This window comes from Vombatus ursinus, unplaced genomic scaffold, assembly GCF_900497805.2.
Source record: "Vombatus ursinus unplaced genomic scaffold, bare-nosed wombat genome assembly UNPS02014798.1, whole genome shotgun sequence".
Lineage (NCBI taxonomy): Eukaryota > Metazoa > Chordata > Mammalia > Diprotodontia > Vombatidae > Vombatus > Vombatus ursinus.
The window spans coordinates 39445020-39461842 of record NW_020954576.1 but is presented as its reverse complement, the minus strand read 5'-3'; the positions used below and the strand labels follow the sequence as shown (position 1 = coordinate 39461842).

General features: G+C 35.7%; 1 protein-coding gene across 7 annotated transcripts in view; it reads left to right on the top strand.

The window, feature by feature from the left end:
- The window catches only part of RPS6KC1 (ribosomal protein S6 kinase C1), a 200562-nt gene that overhangs the window by 169739 nt on the left and 14000 nt on the right, over positions 1-16823 (top strand). Inside the window, exon 15 of one of the 7 annotated variants that reach the window (XR_003569902.1) lies at positions 574-703. The exons of the other annotated variants lie outside the window; for them this stretch is intronic. The gene's annotated coding sequence lies outside the window, so the exon portion shown is untranslated. The remainder of the gene's footprint in view (positions 1-573; positions 704-16823) is intronic. 7 annotated transcript variants of the gene reach the window in all.

Below are 16823 nucleotides of genomic sequence, written 5' to 3'. Positions count from 1 at the left end.
TCAGATCTAAATTTCTATAATTTTATAATTTCACAGATTTTTGTTTGTAGGGAAGAAGCTATTAAGTTGAGTGAAAATTAAATGTCAAGACAGTCTCTATGACAGTAGAATATGAGAATTTAGAAGTAAAAGGTGATTTGACCAAACATGAGGCAAGTAACTTCAGATATCGGGAAAATAAGGAGAAAGCAAAAAGGATATTTTGGAATAATATTGATATAGCTGGCATGTGTAGTGTAGGCATAGTGAAGCTTTAAAAACAAAAAGGGAAGAAGAAAAAAAGGTAAGCAGGAGCTACAAAAAACATTTGAAAGAGGGAAAATATTTGTGGTTAATGATGAAATACTATCTTTCATGCAAGAACCCTCTCGTTTAGCCTAAGCTTAAGCAAAACTCAAGAGTAGCTCTGCTATAACCATTTGGATGCTTTAGTGTTTTTTTTAAGTGATTAGCAACTTAGTGTGTTCTGCCCTTACCTCTTATCTTTCCTTCCCATTGCTCTCTCCCATTTTATTCACTGACCTTGCAGTTTTTTTGATTGCCACTTAAACAAGTTTGGTTATTCTACTGTAGGAAAACAAATGGTTTTCAAGTAAGTCACTTACCATGAAAGATTCTGTGAGGTTTATATTTTTGACAACTTGAAAATTCTACAATGAAATGAAGGTCCTGATGAAGGAACTTCATCACTCAACCTGTCAAGGTCAGTATAGTTTTGGAACTAGACGCTTCTCAGTATTAGGGCACATTTAGTAGGAGAAGAGGGTGCTTCATTTCATTTCCAAGCCATATTTCACATAGGCAGCTTCTAAAGAAGTTTTTCCTTTTTCGTAGCAGATCTAGGAGTTTGAGTTCCCTCTAGTTGGACCATGAGGATACAGGACCCTAGGGTCTGAACTCCAGGATTTGTCCTGTAGCCACCTACCTTCAGAAAGAAGTTCTCTAGTCTGGCATTAACCTTTCACCAAGCTTGCCATCTCTCTGTCTCTATTCATTCTGTAATAAAACAAACATGCCTCTCAGTTCTTGCCTTTTCCCATTTTGTTTTACACTTTCCAGGCAGGTCCAGAGTCTTGATTGGTTTCGAATGGTAGGAATGAAATGGGGAATTTGTTCCATAGCATTTGTTTATATGTCATACCAGCATACCTCAGGAATCCCCAAGAATAGTATCTCTTTGATTTCAGGTAGGAGAAAATTTACTCTAAGGCATCTTTCATGTATGAATTCCTTTTAATATTTCCTTGTGTTGGTATCTTCAGGGTTAATTGAGTGTGTGACCTCTGAATGCTTTCCTTTAAAGGGGGACTGAAGTAAAGCATCTTTGTTCATTTTCATAATATTATCACCTGATGCTTTTAGGGGAAGTTTGCTCCAGCACTGGATTGTTAGGGGAAGAAAGATTTAATCCTTCCTTTTTACTGTAAACCTTTTTCTTTAAGAGCTAAGAAGAATTCCTTCATTCAAAAGAGGAACAGGGGAATAGATACTTGTAGCTTTAAATAATTGCTTCAGTGTGAAGCTTCCTTCTTTTCAGGCCTAAGCTGATCTTGGAAGATAGTGAACTTGCTTCACAGCTTTATTGTTTAAAAAAAAAACAAACAAACAGTGAAGTATCTCCTGCTTCTGATATTTAACAAGAAAAATGCAAAGTGCTGAGTCTTAAAACACTTGGTTACAATCATTGGCGAAATGTAGTACTTGCTATGTGTACCTTGTGAGAGCTTGTCCATTACAAGCTTTGTGGAATAATTGGTGTCGATTCATTTTATCAACTTCTTTACAAATGCTTTTAAATATTAACATAAGATAAAAATGCTAATGTTTAAAAAAAATTAAATGATGATTGTAAGGCAAATAGAATTCCTAAAACTGACATAATAGCTATGTACATGTAGAACTATCTGTGTGACCTGATTGGTGGAGAGAGAGAGAGAGAGAGGGAGGAAGAGTAAAAGGATGTGCTGCTTGTTTTCACAATTTTCTCTTAGCATTTTTTTCGTCAATCGTCTTTAATGGTTTTAGTTGGGTAACACTCTGACACCTGATGGCTCTTCAGAATGGAGTTATGACATGATCAATGGAAAATGGTGCATGATATTTTTTTTTCACTAAAAATTCAGACCAAGGAAGAGAGAGACAGTACAGAACTCAGAATTATCATTATAACCAGTCAACCAGAAATCATATGGTAGTTACCTTATTTTTTATTTCATCTCACAAGAAACCTATATCATAATGATGCCTACAGAATTCTATGAACAAGTGTTTCTTATTTTTAAGATAGTAGATCAAACTAAATGAAAGAGTTTTGACTCAAACCATACAGTTCATTTCAAGAGAGCTCAAAACCAGGATGCCAGGTTCATACTGACAACTAGAAACTTAAAACTGGCCAGTGAAAAGAAATCACAACCAGGTACTTTGTCTGACATAATCAGCCTGAAGCAGGCTGGCATATACTCTGGGTTTAATTCCCAAATTTCAGGGAGCTAAAGTCCTGGAACACTCTTGTACATGTACAGAACAAAAATTTCAGCCCTAAGTTCTCTAATCGTAAGAGGAGAGTGCCAGATGAGCTAGTATGGTGGGGAAGCCATTGTACTGGAATCCAAGAGGAGAGCTGGTAGTTACTGATGACCATACATTTTTTCCCCCTCAAAAAAAAAAAATTTAGTTGATACCTTTTGTTTTCATATGACAGTCATTTCTGGAAATCTCCCTCTTCCTTTCTCTCCCTTTTGAACATTTCTTTGTAATGAAGAAAAACAATTGAACAGAAACACCCATTATAGTAACCACCTCTGAAAATATTCTGTCCTGCTAGTCCCCTGCCTCTCTGCTATGATCAGAGGTGTATGTTTAATAATCTGTTCTCTGAGATCATTATTGGTTTTCCAGTTACTTGGAATTTGGCTTACATTTTGAGCATTTCATTTACATTGTTTTAGTAATATGTATGTTTTCCTGGTTTTGCTTATATTATTTTCTATCCAGTCATATAAATCTTCCCATGCTTATTTGAATTTCTTGTATATGTAATTTAAAAAAAATTTTTTTAACCGCTTAAGAAAGAAAATGTGATGTGGTCAATAGAAGGGTTTATTTTGAGTCAGGAAGACCTGAGTTTGAATCCTTTCTCAGACATTCACTAGCTCTGTGACTTTGGGAGAATTACCTGATACCTCTCAGCTTTGGTTTCATCAGCTGTAAAATGGGGACAATAATTATAGTAGCTTCTTCATAGGGTTATAGTGAGGAGCAAATGAGATAATATACATAAAGCACTTTAGAAAACCTTGAAGTGCTAATGTAAACATAAGTTATTATTGCATATTCCATTAAATTCACATGCAACAAGTTTTTGGAGGCATTTCCCAGTCAACTGGCACACTTTTCCCCCCAAGTCTTTGCTACTACAAAGAATGCTGCTGAATATATGACACACATTGGACCTTTGTTTCTCTTTGATCTCCTTGAGATATATACCTTCTAATGGAGTTGGTTTGGATAGTTTTATTACTTTTCTTTCATAATTCTAAATTGATATCTGGAATGGTTTAACCAATTCTTAACTCTTCAGTAGTACTATATTCGTGTACTTGTCTTCCCACATTCTTACAAACATTGACCATTCCTATTTTTTGTTATCTTTGCTAGTTTGCAGGGTTTGAGGTGACACCTAAGATTTTTAATTTGTTTTAATTTACATCGCTATTAGTAATTTGTAGTATATTTTCATTTAGTCATTTCTAGTTTGAAATTCTTCTTTGAAAATTGTGCATATCTTTTGAACACTGTTAGTATTGAGAACATTTTGATGCTTGTGACTTCTTTCTCTATAATACTATAATTTGGACTGCTAGCCTGTGCTAACTGTTATGAAGATAAGGTGTGAACTTTTAAGCACTTCATATGTCCCTACCATGTTGCATAGCATTTAAGTAGTCAGGGAAGTGTTTGAATCAAGCACACATAAAGAAAGCATTTCAAGAACATTGTATGCTATTGAACAGATGTCATCATTTTCTATAATCAAGAATGAGAAAAAACAATTCTTTCCACTTCAAGAATGATAAGAGCCCCAAACTAGCTTATATGTAACCATTGCAGAAGGGTGTGAATAGGGAAGATAAGATAATGAAACTTTATGCTCTAGTTGGAATAATAGAGAAGGAATTAAGAATCAGCCTGGAGGTTGCTGTGAGACAGGAAATGAGTCCTCTCCGCCATTTACTTCATTTGTAGCATAGGATCTTCACACATACTTTTAACCTTTCAACTTTAATGACTTAGATTATAAAAGCTATAGAGAATTTTATGTATGACAGAGTTAAAGACAAATCATGTTTTCTTCTCATTTCTATTTGCTATAGTATGTGTGAAAATCAGAGCCTATCCCTGGCTATGATGACCACTTTTTTTTTCTGTCACAGGAAGAACACAGTGAGTGCTGTGTTACAGTGTCTTTTCCCAAAGTTTAATGAATTTTGTGGAAACTCAGAAGGTCTGGGTTTAAGTCCTTAGGCTATACTATATATAATACACATTAGCCATGTGGTCTTGGGCAAGTCGCTTAATCTTTTTCTTTGAACCTGAGCTCCTTCTTCTGTTAAACTGGGAGAATACTTGTATTGTCTTGCAGTAAAGAAGCTACTTTGCAAACTGTGAAGGACTACATAAATGCAAGCTCTTTTGCCGTTTTGTTTTTATGTGCCACTTGTATAATTTCTCTCTTACCTATAGTCTACATTATTAAAATTGTAAGTATACACATAATTTATGCTCACTTTGGATACCTTTCTTGGGATGTCACTGGGCCATCAGGAGTATTCATGAGATAAAGAGTTTTGTCTCTTGCAATCCTTAAGTGGAAGATGCTATAGAGATAGAAAGTAGTGAACTGTTAACAGCCAGACATATAAGACTGACATAAAGGTGAAAAATACCAAATTAGGAGACAGAATTTGGTTAGCTGGAACCTTAATAGGATTCCATTGCTGAATAGTTATGTTTGTAGAATGGTCAGTCACTAGGCTAACGAAAGGCATTTTTCATTCTTCGTCCCCCAAATTTAGTTTGATATATTGCTGGACACACACAAAATATGCTTTCTTCTGTGTTTCTTTTCTTTTTTTGCTCTTCAGTCATCAGCTGCAGTAGAAGACTAATGCTTTGCTCCTGCATAGAAAATCTTTATACACAGCAAGGGCTAGGGAGAGAAATTGACTAGGATTTTGTAATTCGAGTCCCTTTCAATTAGCAACAGATGCTGCAGGGAAAGGCTGTCTATGGAGGAACACAGGACTAATGTTCTCGTGCCCTAGGTGAAACAGAAATTTTCAATGCAGAAAAAAGGTTGTGGGCTTTTCCATGGTCCAGGTGTATCATTAATGAATTGATCTAATGTGTGCTTTTCCTTGCCCCATCTCTCCTTACCTGAGATAGTATACAGGCTGAGTCCCTTACAAGAAGGTTGCCAAAATTGTCTACCATTTATGATGGTGATTTAATATTTATTGAACACTCATAATAGTCATGAAAAACTCAGTCATGCTGTTCCTTTTCGATCTGAGTCTATGAAAGTGAGTGTGGTGCCAAATTTTAGGGACTCAAAGAAATTGGCGCAGTTACAACCCCTTTGTCCTTTCTTGGTCTTATGGCTTAGTCCCTATTTGTTGCTTAAATTTCTTTTGTCAGAGAGAACTGCAAATTTCTGAGGACATATATTTAGGATCAGATTTATTCTGATGATAAAAAAAAAGCACATGTGGCATTAGAGAAGCATCCATTCTTTACTAGAGAAACATCCATCATTTCAAAGCATATAATAAGCTGTGGCTTCTAAACTTTCACATAATATTGATATTCAGATAAAGTGTTGAATTATTGATGTGACATTACAAACTCTATCAATGTCTATATATTATATTAAATAAATTACACCCTTAAATTCAAGGGATATCAACAACAAATGTTGGCTTACTATTGATTTTTATATGACCTTTTAAGAGCAGTTTTTCATTACTATATTTGAAGGGTGGAAAGGATCAAGGGCTCACATACCAGAAAAAGAGGATGGTTGAGGAAACTTGTATAGGAGAAATAAACATATATTGTTTTCTAAATTAAAAACATAACTTTTCTGTAACACCTTTCTTCTAAGAAATTCAAAGCAATTTTCAGATGTTATTCTGTTCCTCACTCTCTCCTGGGAGGAAGGCAAAAACAACAGAATGTAATGCCAAAGAAGATTGTGGAACTTCCTCTGCAGATTTTTAGGAATGTAATGAACAGCAGTATTAACAGTGGAAGCTAGATATCTGGAGGCAGGGGAATGGTTTAGATAAGTGGCATCAAACTTAAATAGAAAGGGGTCAATAAACCATACATAGAATGACAGCATCAACACATAGAAAACCACATACTAACACATGCCTCTATTCTATTCTATTGTATTTTTATTTATTTTGGTGAATGTTCCCCAGTTACATTTTAATCTAGCTGTCACTCGGGAGTGTTGAATGCCTTTGACACCTTTGGAATAAGACAACCTCTATAGGCTTCTTTTCACTCTGCTGCCTATCACTACTCAATGAACAAAAATCAGGTAACAGACTTAAGTGAAATATTCATGTATCTCATTGGATCCATCACAGATCTAACCCTTGGAGCCTTGGATCCCCCTTGTTTTGAAAATGCAATTATTTTAGCCCGTTACATTGTTTCTTGATAGAAAAAGAAAGTCTCAAATTAGGTTTTGAAGGTAATTGCAGAGAAGGCAAGAATAGTCTGCTTTGCACATTGCACAAATGTTCAAATCTTGGTCTTGATTCCTGTGCTTTTATTATGTCTTTTCAATTTGCTTTGCAGTTTCCAGTGTGATTTCAGTTTTGTCTTTGGGTACATATGTATAAGGGAGGGGATATGTGATCTTTCACCTTCCACATTCAGTTAATGTAGCCTGAGAAAGTCCAGAATTTAATCACATGGTATAAAGTAGACATCAGGTAGTTTTTCTACAACCTCATAAACAAGGTATGAGGAAGTACCTTTAATCTGAGAAGATTACAGGGCTTGGCCTATTGAGGCCATATAAGAAAGCATGACTGCTTAGATAATAAATCATGACATATAAGAGTTAGAGGATATTTTGGAAAAACCAACTTTACTTGTCCCAGAAGGCAGCAGGGGACTGTGTCCTTCCTACCTGTCGTCCCTACCATTGACCAAATCACTAGCATGGAGGAGTGTTTGGAGGATTGTTTGGAGTAACAGTAGAGGATAAACAAGTATTCATGCCTTGGGCCAGGTTAGACTCAATGACCTCTAAGGTCTTGTCCAAGGCCACTCTATGCCAGAACGGTTTCTTGAATCTAGCAGTTGCCTTCCCCCTTACCACATGTCTGTGTGGCTTTCGGGTCTGTGTGAGTCAGGAAGAGAGGTGGCACAGTCGTTGTCATTTTGAGTTACTCCATTTTTCTTGGATTTCTAGACCAAGGCATGATGGAGAGGTTAACACAGGAGAGGAGGAACAAGTAATACCTGTATCTCTCTCCACTGTTCCTCACATCTTCTCTAATTATAGGTGTCAGCTGTTCCTCTGTCAAATTAACCTGCATTAAGATAAAATAAAACATGAATTTATGACTTCTTGAAAACTTTTGTTTCAGTCTTGAAGTGGGGTTAGCACTCAATCATGGGGAGATATTGTGAGTCTAATTCTTGGAGAGAAAATCTACTTGTCTCATTTCATGTTTTTATTAACCCTGAAATTTATGTGCTCCTGGACTAGATGCATTTACTGAAACTCTTCCAGTTCATTTAATAGTTCTGTGACATGCAAAAATGAGTAAAACAAATGCAAAGTACATTTTATTGTACAAAGTACCTTGTGTTTTATTTTAAAATTTACTCACATGTTAAATCTTGAAGCCTGCTGTTGGTGTCTGAATCATTAGTGTGAATTAATAAAATTCTACTACATAGGTACAATTTCCCACATTGGGAATTCTTTTTGGACAATGTTAAAAAGAAAGTTCTAGAATTTGACTCATATATTACCGCACAGTTGGTGTCCTTAAAAGAATTTTGGATGACTCAAAATCTGGTGTTGGAGCTGACTGGTTCTTTCTCTTCAACATATTAAAAGATGATACTGGTTAGAATTTGTGACATTAATTCATTGTCATCAGGTGATTAGTCTCTCAAGGGAAGTGGGAGGAAAAGGAAGTGGGGTATAGAAAAGTGAAGGAGGAATAAAAGGTAAAGGAATGACAACTAATGGTGGTGGTTATATAATCACACTATTCAAACACTCTTCATTAGGGCAGCAGCAGGGGATGTGAGACAGCAATGTCTTTTCTGGTCAGCCAGTTGGTTGAAAGTGAGACTTTCTGAATTAAAGGTGATTAAAAAACCCCAAGATTTTTTTGACATTACTATTTTTTTCTGTTTTGGGAGAATAATTCCCTTTTCTTTGTGAGTTATTTATTTAGAAATCACTTTGTTTACCATTACTGCTAACTCTTAGAAATGTTTCCTTTTAGGAAACTTCATATATAAACCTTAGAGCTTGGGGACAGGAACAGAAACCTAGGTTCAATAAAATGGATTTTGTTGGGAGTGGACAAGAGCAATGACAGAATTTGTTATTTCAGGTTATTAATTTGATAATAATTCATCTAAAATTATTTCCATTTTTTTCAAGGTTTAAAAAACATTTTTTAAAGAAAACTTTAAATATTTCTAAGTAGTCTTGATTACTTGTTTGGTATTTCTTTATCATTCCTCACTTTTGATCTCAGAGAAGGATGCCCAACTGGTGTTATAGTCTGTTTCATAGCAACTGCCATGTGGTTATGTATTAATCAGTGTTCTTGGCTTATGCCTGAAATCTTTTGTACGTGTTTTGCCAGTGAAGCATTTTTAGTGCAGCCATTTCAATTTTGACAGTCACAAGAATCTTATGTCTTTCCTACCACCAGTGTTCATGCGCAGTCTTAGAGTATGTCTCTGTGAGGTTTTTTTTGGTTTGTTTTTTTTTTATTCAGAGTCATAGGACTTGACAAGATGTTTAAAGACCATCTTGTCTGTTGCCTTACTTTCATACAGTGCCACACACACATACCAGAGCCTCTTCAATTATAAAAAAGCCAGAGAAGAAGAGCTTTGGCAAGTCACCATTACTGTTAGAAAGTTTTTCCATGTATCTTACCTAAGTCCTTTCTGCTACAACTTGGGTTCTTGTTCTCTTCATTGAAGATGTTGAACAACTGGTCACTACCCTTTGTAGAATAGCCCTTCTTGTATCTGAAGTCTTATTATACTATACTTAAGTCTCAAATTGGCATCAGTGAATGGCTTTGGTTTGTTATGATACCATCTAAATGGAAGTTAATCTTTTATTGTTTCAAGAGTTTTAAGCTGTACTCTTGGGAAAAGAGAGCTTAAAGCTCATTTAATTCATGTTTGTCAGGATCCATGGTATATTTTTAAAATCAGCCTTTTCATAATAATTGATTCACAATTAAAGATGGGTTTAAAAGGTCGTGTAGATAGTCATCCTTCTTATGTTGAGTCAGCTTGACTTAGGTTCTGGAGAATATTTTGTAATCCTTAACAAACTACATGACTAATGTTATTGTTAGTATTATTCATCATCTATTTTAGACTTTAGGTTTTTAACAATAGGACTCTTTGCTTTAAAGAGTAAAGAAAGAATGGAAAAGCTAAGGTTACCTGATAGGAGAAGAGCAGGGAAGTGGAGAAAAACAAGTGGAAGTGGGGAAGAGAAATTTTACATGATGTGTGGTGGTGGAATTTCCATAACCGTCACTTCAGTGGCACCATTTACTGTCTGAAATTGTAAAACTCCGAATAAGAAATGGAAAATTAAACGAATTTCAGTCCCAGATCTTACATTGAAACTCCCAGAGTTCCTTTTGTGATCTTGAAGAAACTGTTAATATTTCAATCTATAGCTTTTCTTTCAGATTGGGGCTCATCAAGGCAGTGTGTTGGGTCATAACTTGGAAGCATTTTACATGGTCATTGCCCTACTCAATAAAGACCCTAGTAGAACACTGTCAAGGTGTTTGAGTCTTAGATTCATCATTTAGAAATCAAGGTCACTAAATCCACAGGACAAAGACGAAAACTTCGAGATAATGTGTGTAGGGCAGTGCTGCTTCTACGAATATGGAAATTGAGGCTACAGCATATAGCCAGACGTATTCTAGTGTCCAATGATGGGACTGCTGGGTGTTTTTTTCTTTTTCCTCCCCCCCCCTTTTTAAAAAGTTTTTGTGGAAGACAATTTACCCTAAAGATAGAGTAAGAACAGAAGTACAAACGTCACTTTTGCCATTTCCCTCTACTGTTTAATCGGTTCGCCAGAGAGTGGACAGGGAAAATAAAAAGTGAAACTAAAACTGTGTTCTTACTTGTACGATTAACTCTTTTCTTTAAAATTCTTACTGCTGTTGTTCCACACTTAAGAACCTTTAGTTTTTCTCTCTTGCTTTTTCATTCAGTGAATATAGTCAAATTCAACTAGTCTAATTAGGCACATAGAGCATGTAGGTGGTGCATTGGATAGAGCATTGGCCTGGAGTCAGGAAGATCTGAGTTCAAATCTGACCTCAGACACTTACTAGTTGTGTATCCTAGGCAAGTCACTTAACTCTGTTTGCTTCAGTTTCCTCATCAGCAAAATGAGCTGGAGAAGGAAATTGCAAAACCACTTCAGTGTCTTTGCCAAGAAAAACCCAAATGGAGTCATGAAGAATTGGACATGACTGAAACAACTGAACAACAAGATTAGGCGCATTAGCCAAAAAGGCTCATGTGATCTTAAGTAGCATTAATAGAAAAACAGGGTGTCCAGAGCAATAGAGTTGATACTCTGTACTCTGGCCTGTTTAGCTCACGTCTGTCATATTCAGTTTTTTACATTGCATTTTATGAAGTACTTTGACTAACTGAAGCAAAAGAAGGCAACTAAGATGGTTAGGGGACTCAAAATCATGCTGCCTGCAGATAAGTTGAAGGAATTGGGAATGTTCAGCTTGGAAAAAGGAAGAATTGGAGGGGACCTGGTGTCTGTAGGAATATTTTTCAAGGAGTAGAGACAGAATAGATTGGGAGCACCAAGAACTTGAAGTCAGGGAGAATAGTTATGAGGTTTTTGCAGTATAGTTGGGCCCTGACCTACAAAAGCCTTATGTGTAAATAATTCATCCAAATAAATGACTGCTACTGCCTTCTCTCTCCTCATCCCTATATCTGACAGCATGAGCCCCTGCTGACCTTCAAAAAACTTGTGTTTTCGTTGGGGAATAGCAGCTCTATTCCAAAATATCGCAGCACTTTTTGTGTTAGCTGAACACTGGGAGCAAAGTGGATACTCATCATTGGGAAATTGTTTTAAAAAGTAGCGTATGAATGTGATGGAATATTATTATGCTATAAGAAACAAAGGAAGATTTATATGTACTGACACAGTGTGAATTAAGCAAAACCAGGAGAACAGTATTCACCATGACTGTAATAGTGTAATTGAAAAGAATGCTGAATGTTGAGTAATTGTAGTGATCATTCTTGACCCCAGAGAAGAGATGAGCATAAATCCTATCTTTTTTGGTATTGAGGTGAGGGGAGTATAGGTGCATTGTTTACTGCTGTACCTAGTCAATGTTAGTTGATTTTGTTTAATTGTTTTTCTTTGTTACAAGAGGGCTCATTAGGAATAGTGGGTAGGGATGGGTGGGAAGTTCTATCTAGAAATGCCTTTAATGAAAAAATAAAAGGCTTTATTAAGAACCAGAAAAGATACTTAAGAATAAGGAACAGTTTAGTAGTTTACTGCAGGAGCAAACTCTAGGGTAAGTCTAGTCTGCCTTCCTTGTCTGTCTTGCTCCCCAAAACTTTCCATATTGCTGATTTTTTTCTTAGTACATTGTTATCCTACTTGAAATCCAACCAATTAGAAATCAATTTGGATTGAAAGCAATAATATTAATAACTTAGATTTATGTGATACTTTAATATTCACAAAACACTTTGATTAGAAAAATTTCATTGTTTTTAGAGGTAGACAATGCAACTTATTTCTGAGCTGGATCTGTGATCTCATAAATGTGGGCATGCCTTCTGCTGGTGCACATTGCAAACTGTTCTTATCTTTGTATCCAGTGTGTTTCTTGCCCAGGCCTTCATGTAAATTCTCCATAAAGGATCCACCCAACATGCTGGATCCCTCTGTGTAATTCCTTTAGTGTTTCACTAGTTCAGTACTTGGATTTTCTATTAATGCTTGTCCTTGACAATGAAGTCTCTTGCCCATAGGACAACATTGGTAATATGCTATAACCTTCTTATATCTACCATACATCTTTTCATTGCCCTTCAGGTCACTTGCAATTCTTCCTACCCCAATTATACAGGTGAAGAATTAAGATATTGTCAAAATCTCTGTGAGAACATAGGAACTTTTAGATGGTTTGTGAAGCTGTATTTGTGTGAATTTATTCCATCATAGAATCTGTTGGAAGGAACCTCGGAAGCCATTTAGTCCAAACTGACCTTTAACGAGAAATCTTTTCTACAACATGCCTGACAGGTGGTCATCTGTCCTTTTCTTAAAGAATGCCAATGAAGGAAACCCATTACCTCTCCAGGTGGTCTCTTCCACTTGTGGATAGCTTTAACTGTAAGGGAGAGGTTTTTCCCTTCCTAATAACAGGTTTAAATTGACCTCTTTGTAGCTTACCTTCACTGATCCTAGTTCTCCCTGCTGGAGCCAGGAACATCTCTTTCACAAGATAGTCCTTCAGATGCCTGAAGGGCATTTGTCCTTTCTAAGTCTTTTTATCCAGGCTAAATATCCTCAGTTCTTTCATATAACCTTCGTATGGCATAACTTCTACGCTCTTCCCAATCATGATTGCTTTCCTTTGAACAGTTTCCAGCTTTTCAATGTGCTTCTTAAAATGTGGTGCTCAGGTTTCATCACAGTGTTCCAGATATTCTAAGGCAGAGTGCAAAGGTAATGGCATCTCCTTACTTCTGGATATTGTTTCTCTTAATATAGACTTAGATTGCCGCCACCATTATCATTATCATCATCATCTTCTTTTTCTTCTTCTCTTTCTCCTTCACCTTCTCCTTCTCCTCCTTCCTTCTTCTCCTTCTTCCTCTTTCTCTACCTCTTTCTTGTCTTCTTACTTCTCTTTCTTCCTTCCTCGCCCCCATATTGAGGTTATAGGTCACTAAAACTTTTTTTTTTTTAGACAAATTGCTCTCTAACCATACCTTCACCATTTTGTACTTGTTCTCAAATTTCTTTCCTTATAATATCATGCTGAGATCATCTGTATTGAAGTAAGGGGAATTTTGATTAAAGGAAAAGGAAGTGAGGGGAGTAATTTTGAAACATATAGTACTTAGAAGGAGTAAGACAAGCCTGAGAAGGATATTGAAGTGGAAGACATAGGACAGCAAGGAGAAAGGGATGCAGAAAGTGAGGTGACGGGATACTAAAAGCAATTTCATTATTTTGTCTAAGAATTACCCTGGGGCAGGAAGGGGAGAAAAAATTCTGTTCTTTTTAATTTTCCTTCCTGAATCAAATGACCTATCTCAGGACCCTGTCTGCAGGCTAATACTATTAGATCTATATTTAAGTGATATTATGGATTAGATAGACTGCTTTGTTATGGATTAGGATCTTAACTATGATTATTTTGTTTCTGTGGGAAAATGCAACTCAAGTTCCCAACAAATGATTGACAAATGAACATCTAGAATGCAACATCTAGTTTGAAGGGCTGAAATAGTATTGTGGCAATGGGCACTTAAAGGGAGGGCATAATGAGAGTCATTGTATAGAAAATGATAGTAACCGATTGGATCTTGGTATAAAAATGACTTTATTTTTAAATTAGGTGACTGGGTAGTGCCAATGACAAATATAGAAAAAGACCAGGAGGTTTGGGATTTGGAGAATAAGAAGAAAGGAAGAATGATGAGTTAGGCTCATCAGATAGCAAAATAACATGTAGTCAAAAGTTGGCCAAACTAAATAATCTTATAGTCTTTTTAACACTTTAGAGAAGTGTTATAAGCAGATAGTTACCAATTATCTATGTTGACAAGAGGCAGGAGTGTCGTGGTTAATTTTAATCTATAGATAATCCCAAAGCCCTTATTTTAGCCAGTGGTTTCAATAGTCCTTAAGTGGATATATGATCTCTCTTATCCATGTATATTTTCCGTAAAGTCGTGCAGTAGTACACTATCTCGTGCTGTATGTTTCTTGCCAGTCTTCCCAGAAACCCTCCAAAGAGCCTCTTTTCAATGTTCTGGAATGATTACCAATGCAAAACATGAACTATTCATCTGTAATTCTAACTAATCATTATATGATGGTTCCACCTCCTTTTCCAATCATAGCTTTTACTCATTTTCTTGTGTTGTAGTCATTGTTAGTAATATATTTTAGTCTTATGCCCATGAGACACCTTTCTTTTGTGTTTTTGGTCACCCACAGTTTTGATTTTTTGGAGACTGTCATTTCATGATCCATAACTATCCATCTAGCATCATTGGAAGAATATTCTTTTTTAAAAGATGGTTTTATGTTGGGGAACAACTCTGGTTTTTTGAAAGTGTTATTTATCTTTCCAAATTCAATACAGCCCTTTCTCTTCCTGTAGTTTTGGGCCCTGTTCATTGTCTGTCTGTAGTGCCTGTTCAAGATAGGTTTACTTACTGATTAACTTAACAAAATGTTCATCCAACTGCATATCCTATTCAGGACAATCTACATTCTTACTCCATTTGGATTTCTCTGTATTTATGGTTAAATTAACCTCATGACTTACTTTGAGGAAGTCTTATAATATTCTGGGATTTGATGCAGTTAGCACAATATAATCCACAGCTTTCGTCATCTATAGAGAAGTTCTCTTTCATTGAGATTTTAAGATGTGCCTTATACAAGACAAAGGAAAACACCTCTAGCTAGCATTCATCCTCTTGTTTCATGCCTTCCTTAATATGGGTAGAGGATCACTGAACAAAATTATCTCTACCCCTGTCAAGTTGTCTTTGTGATCTGAACATAGCTGTGAGGACAAACTATTGGAGGAGAGCCTTTAAATTTTCATTCTGTAGAATAAAATAATTTTAATAATAAACAAACTAAACAGCAGTAAAACTTGCATTCCTTATGCCTTTTAGTCATTTGTGTGACTGAAGATGTGGTCTTCAGGAGAAAATTGTTTGCAGAGCCTACCTTTTCCATTATCTTGTTTCTTCAAGGAAACTCTCAGTGTGTATGTTTATCATTGTCTTAGGAGTTTTTGAAAAATAGGTCTATTACTGGAGAAAATAGGCATATTATTGGTGGTTGTTGATGTTTTCTTGATTGCCCCTTTGATGATAATATGTCTGTAATTTTCTCCAGTTACTTAATATCTTTCCCTCTTTCAAATATTTTAAAAATCCTTCCTTAATTGCTTTCAAAAGTATTTATTTTTCCAAAGCAAATCTCTTTTATGTGTTCTTAATCCATTTTAACTACTCTTTCTAATTCTATTTTCCTTAGTTACTGTTTGCACTTTTCTTGACCATATCAAGACTTAAGAAGTTAATCTCTATTTCATGGTTCCTCTGTGATAGATGAAAATAGGTGACATAGTTGCTCTATTTAAAATCTATTTATTGTTCTATAAGTTTTATTATAAATGTTTTTGAGGCACTCTGGCTTAGTTATGTCTCACATCCAGCCTTCCAACCAGTTTTCTTCTCTGCTATTCTCCATTGTCCTCCTATAATATTTTCACAAATGAGTTTGTATTATAAACTGGTATTGTACTTGGCCGTTATGTTTCATAGTAAAGAAATCATGTGTTTACTGTCTGAGAAAGTTTCAAGGTTCTTTTGACCTCTTTGGTATGGTGCTTTATATCAGTTTAGCTTCTGTAAGAAGTGGTGGTAATGAGTGGCAGTGTCTTTTCCTTTGTCTGTTCCCCATTTTCCCCATTTTCTAGCACTAAAAACTTGTTTGACTAGGTTATGTTGAAGCTGTTGTAATTACCTACACATCATCTTCTGATTCTTCTTGTTTGCCTTTTGTTCTGATAGTTGGATTATATGCAGATAGCAGATTCAGAAATGGCTCCCTTGTCAATAACCATTTGACTTCTGTTAAAATGTAGGCAGTTTCATTAAAAAATGTTTTCATGATGTTATTCATCACATAATAGAAATAAGTATGCTTGTCAGAGTTGTTTGCCACTGTCATAAAGTCTATCAGAGAATCCAGGTGGAATATGGATTCCCTATAAATAAAGGTACCTACAGATGCCTTTACAAGGATTATATTGTGCCAATTACATGATGCCCTGGAGCATCTCAGAGTCTCCTAAACAAGATCTATAATTACTCAGAATAGTTCAAGTATCACCTTCTATACAAGGCCTTTCCTGATCCCCACAGCTGCTAATGTCTTCCCTCACAAATTATTTTGTTTATACTTGTACATGTACATATCTCCTTCAATAGAATATAAGCTTCTTTTGGGCAGAGATTATTTCATTTTTATCCCTCTCATTTACAACAGTGCTTGACACATAATAAATACTTATTGATCAATTAATTAATCCAACCTCTCAACACTGGAAAAATCAAATGTTATGGAGAATATCTCTTGTCCAGATTATTATATGCAGTTGGATGAACAAAGTAAAGAGCTTGTCTATCAGTAATATTACTCAGAGAGACATGGCAGATGGATAGTAAACTGGGTCCAGAATTGA